Source organism: Corvus hawaiiensis, chromosome 17 (assembly GCF_020740725.1).
Source record: "Corvus hawaiiensis isolate bCorHaw1 chromosome 17, bCorHaw1.pri.cur, whole genome shotgun sequence".
NCBI classification, from domain to species: domain Eukaryota; kingdom Metazoa; phylum Chordata; class Aves; order Passeriformes; family Corvidae; genus Corvus; species Corvus hawaiiensis.
Window position 1 is genome coordinate 7441477 of NC_063229.1, and position 5509 is coordinate 7446985.

A 5509-nucleotide genomic window follows, 5' to 3' on the forward strand; every position below is an offset into this window, starting at 1 on the left:
TGACTCAATACCTAACCCGTGACAGAGTGTACTCTGGAGTATATGACACCCAGGAGTTTATAACAAAGTTAGTTCGATGTTGCAAGCCTGGATTCACTGCTGGAGATTCCCAACTGGCTGCCCAAAGGCTTTAGCAAGGGAAAGAGCAGGGGGTCTGCCCTGGGCAATTTGCTGCACTTTCAGCTGTGCCTCAAGTCACCTTTTCAGAGCAGTGCAGACACAAACATGAATCAGAAAAGATTGCCACAGTTACAAAGCTCTTTTCAGCACTGTATCCTTTCTCCTGGTAGCCTGGCAATCCCCAGGGCTGAGATACACTCTCTGCTTTGTCCAGGGTTAATAGGTATCATCAGGGATGGAAAGGTAGAGGCTGCATTGAAGACTGAATAGAAGACATAGCTAAATTTTTTCTCAAATCCCCAGAAAGCCATCAACTGTCACTACAGCTCCTTGGAGACTATCCAGGTTCATAAAAGCATTCTAAGCCTATTGCTGCTTCTTTGACTCCTTTAGGTTCCTGCCTAAGTTCAGTCCTGAGGGAATAAGGATTGGGCCCCATAGCAGACTGAGGCTTTCTTGAAAATCCCGACTGACACTTCCCTGTTAATATTAAAGATCTGCCTGGTTTTTGCAAGTCATCTTTATTTCAGGCCTGATTCATTTATCAAATACTCACAGATCAGCCAAAGGCCAGGGCAGTACATGGGAATGTGTTAACACATTTACTCTTGGATTGCCAAAACATTATCCAATTATCTCTGCTAATGCCAGCTGCTTGGAACATGGAAAGCCCTTAATAAAGAAACAACTGTGGTAAAGAAACGATGAAATGAGAATAGCTGAACATGTCTCCCCAGGCTGGGTGAGACAGAGATGCAAAGGAACAACAAAGTCATCACAAATGCACACCTAAACATTTTGCAAACATGAGTATATCAAGGGATGAAGTCATTGTAGCCCCAGAAATAGAGGCAGAGTGTGTCTTTTTGGTTTAAATCAGTTTTCTGACAGATTTCTTGGAAGAAGCACCACTAAACTGTTGTAAGCCCTGAACTGTAAGGGCTACCAGCCACTAGATGTCCCAGAGCTGCATTCAAACTGCACCCATCAGCTGCAGACAGAGAGGGGCCAAACTTGGTGGTGCAGGAGAGAAGATATAATTTAACAGACTAATTGATCTGTCTGGAATGAGCACTTATGTGTCCTTATTTAGGGCTTGTGTTGTACCTGTAATGGTGCGAGGAAATGAGGAATCTGGACACAAGGATCTGAGGAAGAGTTTCCACATCCCAAAACTGGTCTTGCTTCATTTATTGTTACCTTAAACAAGGGTACAGCAACACTGCTACCACAACAGGGAAGCAAAGAGGGATGGGAAAGCTGACACTTCAGTGTTAATAAGCTCCTCAGAATAGCAATACAGAAGAGCAGAAGGCAAATCTTTCTGATCTTGTCAAGCTGGCGTAACCGTGGGATCTGCACGTGCACATAAAGGTGCAATGTCAAGTTGCTTTTCTTTTCCTGTTCCTTATTTGTGGCTTAGCAGCTTTGCTCAGCAAGCTGCAATGATGCAAGTTTCTATACACACATGCACTGTTCTGCGCCCACTGTTTCTCCCTTCGTTTAATTGCTTTGCTATAATATTCAGAAGTGTTGTGATTCTGCATTTGACCCAGGAGAAAGTTGTGAACAGCTCACTCAGAGGAAGAAAACAGAAAATGGCTCAAGCATGGCTTGTGCTCCTTCCACACAGAAGTGGTTTAGAAACATACACCTTTCCAACATCCTGATGCCTGCAGGGCCTCCCTCAGCCTAGGTTTAACCTCTCTTCACCTCCAATTCTTGGCTAATTCTTCTCCTCTGAACAATCTTTATGATGACCAGCCATATCTCTCCTTGTATGAAGCCTTCTGCAGTGTTGGAGTGTTGTGTTAAGGCTCCCGTATTTCTCTTCTCCATGTTGCTCTGTTGCTCAATCCATCTGATAGAGCCCAAGCAGAATAACATGCACAGCATACCCTGGCACTGCTCTGAGCATACCCCTCACACATGTGATTTTGGGGTGCTCAGAAACCCTGGGGGAAATTTCTCGAAGCCTACTGCTCTGCTTCCTTCTTGAAGTAATCTCCTGCATATGACTTTTTCCTGATTATCAGGGAAAACAGAGACTGTGGTCCTGCAACGTTCCCAATCTGCCTTTTTCCTATGGCACTCACTTGCCACTCAGTTGCTATTTCTTCTCTGTCAGAGCAGTAATTTAATAACACGTACCAGGATCCAGCCAGCATGTCCAACAAAGGAACAGAAGCAATTTAATGTGATTCATGATCAGTCACAACTAAGCAACAGGAATAATTCTTTGGCATTCATTCCTGGGAGTAAGGATTCAATGAAAAAAAGATATTCTTGATTAGATTCAAAGAAAGTAGAGGAGTCTACAACCTTCTCACAGACAGAAAGGAAGGGAAATGAATCTAGGACATAATCTTTTTTGGTAGGTGACCCCCTGCACTGCTGGATGAGGAGGGAGAAAGGGTTGTGTCAGAGAACTGTGGTGCTGCCGCTTGCCTCCTCCAAACCATTCCAGACAGAGTATAAAAAATTTCAGGAGACAAGGCTGGATGTGACAGTAAAAGGTTCTTCAGGTACTCTGATATCTTGCTTGCTTGCCCTTGAATACATCAACTACTAAGCAGGGTGAGATAGAAATGGGGTTTTGGATGCAGAAACGTTGCATGGGGGCATCTGCTCTCTATTCTGGTGCAGAATGGTGGTGTCATTTGTGCTTGGCAGGTCCTGAGGATGAATGAGAGAGAACTAATGAGAACATCAGAAAGAAACCATTTATTAATGCTTCCCGTGGTAGGAAAATCCATCGTGTCGATCTCCTGTTCCTTCTACCTTACTTACAGCTCAGTGACACTGTGTGACATTTTTAGCTTAGTCATTTTATCAAGGCTGCAAGATAAATCACTGCCCAGTGCGGGAAATGGGCTCAGCAACATTTATAGCAGTGTGGGGTCTCATGAAATCTTAATTTAATGACCTTTGAGTAAGAATAGAGGCAAATCTACACCCCTGTCAGGCGACCATATTCCGGACTCAATCAAATCCTGCCATCTACTTCTCTGGCTTTTCTGATCCTGTGCTGCAAACAGGCCCAGGTCTCAGATGATCCTCTCCTGCAGTCTAATGGGAGTGCTCAGAGAGTTCATTTCTGCAGCCAAAGCTGCAGGCAAGACGGATAAAACCTTTTCCCAGGGTGCAGCAGTGCTGGTGAAAGAGCTGTCAGTTGTCAGGACTGCCAGGCACGGGCTTTAGCTGATGGTTAATGCCATCTAAAGGCAGGCAGGGAGGGGAGCAGGAGAGGCTGCAGCCTTGCTCTTCTGAAGCGCGTCTGTGACCATAGGAGCCACAATCAAGACCTCTTACAACATTATCACACCACATTTGTCTGACAAAGCTGTCATTTTGCACTTTGGGCCTGGGGAACCCCCATGGTGGGCAGGATGGCAGCCAAGCCTCGATCTGTGCATGGTGTGACAACCCTGTCACAGTGCCTAGGGACCTCCTGTGGCACGTATGGCCCTGTGGTTAATGGCATTAACCCAGGCAATAACTGTAAGGGATCAGGACAGTGTCCTGAGAACTGCACCCCGAAGCTCGGTGATGACAAGTCCACAGTGCAGCTGCACAGAGCTTGTGACCAGCAGGCAGCAAGACAAAGCACAGTGTGGGCTCCTGAGCGGGTGAGCTCAGACTGCCCATGCTGCTACACTCTGCTAGTTGTCAGAGGACTGGTGTTACTGTCCTTCATAATACATCCCTTCAATACCTCTTTATCTGCTCACTTCTCTTTCTATGGCCAGACCTCTGTGCTCTTCTCTGCACATATATCTAAATAAAGGAAGAGATGAGAAGAAACACTGGAGCAGCAGTGATGCCACTATTCCCATGACCATTGTTATTTGTCATATCTACCATTTTATGGTTTGTTTGTGCTGGGTTTTATCCAAAAGCATGGGAATTAGATATTCCTCACCAGAGGGAACACAGAGTGCAGTTTAGGATGTGATGCAACAGGTGGGGGTGTTCCAGACTGGCAGGGACCATCGTTCCCTGTTCGGCTGTGTGGCAGATCTCTCTGGCCCTGGGCAGGAGGCAGCCCCACCAACCGAGGAGCCTCTCACCTGCAAGGAAGCAAAGAGAAAGTGTTTGGTGTCAGCTCTGCCCAGTGACAGGGACAGGAGCACTCCTCAGAAGTGGAGTGGCTTTGCCAGGAAGCTGAACTCCTGGGTGGTGGGACGCGGCTGTCAGGAAGCCCGGCCAAATGTCTCAGAGAGCTTGTGACGCGGCACTGCTTCGCCACCACACACACACCATCTGCCACCAGCCGTCCCCAAGCACTGCCTGAGTGTGTGGCTGCTCTGCAAAGCAAGGCTGCAAATTAGCTCTGGGGGAAGGAGGCTGGTAGCAAATGCTACCCCATGCAGGGGTGCCGAGTGCGGGCTCTGAAATGAGGTGGGGGCACTGCACGGTGTCCTGCAAGTGCCTGGCCACCAGCGTCTCCCATGGCTGAAGCCAAGGGCTGCTCAGTCTGCCCAGTTCACACAACCACCATCTCCATGGGGCAAAATTACTTCATCTTGAGTGGCTTCCTCACAAAAGTCTGAAGAAACCTCCCTAAAAAGAGAGAGGAGACAGCTCACAGTGACAGATTGACTCCGTGCTGTGTTGGGGTGTGGAACTTGTGCATGTGCAGCCCCTTGCACCTCGGTTTATTTGAGCAGATTTGGAGCCCAGCTCCCCGGCCTGCACAGGGTCTACCAAACTGCTGATTCCTCTGCCAGCCTTGCTCCTCTTCTGCAGCTCAGACACCCCTGGTTTCCCCTTGAGATACTGCAGGGCTGAGTCTGCCTTCCATCCACAGCATGGCCATGGAATGCATGCCGGTCCCTACCATGGGTGCACAAGATAGCCTGGACCTGGTGTTTGCTTTCTATAGGGCCTGTGTCCCACATGTGGTCCATTACCTTCTTTACTGGTACAACTCCCCTTGAACTAGAAGAATTTGCCATTTTAAGAGGAAACTATTATTGAAAAGCACTAAAGGTGTCACAGATTTTACTGTCCTCTACCCTCTCCCTTTCCTCTCCTAATTTTCTTCCTGTTGGAGACAGCCATCTGCTCTGCCTGCCCTGGGGCTCAACCCTTGGGATTATAGTGTCTCCAAGCAGGCTTGAGCACAGGAAAGCTACGAGCCAGTAGACTCTGTGAACACCAGAGTGAGGAAGCCTCATAGGAAGTGAGTGAGGAAATAGTGGGCCCAGCCTAATCATCCTCTTGGAGCACTCCCTTCACTTGGGAAGCTGAGGCCGGTGGCGGAGAGAAGCTGCTCTGGGTTATCACTGCTGCACATGGAGCAAACCTGTGCCAGGCATCTTTCTTGATTCCCAGGCTGCTTGGCACCTGTCTGCCACCCAGCTCAAATCCAGAAACTTTGCAAAGA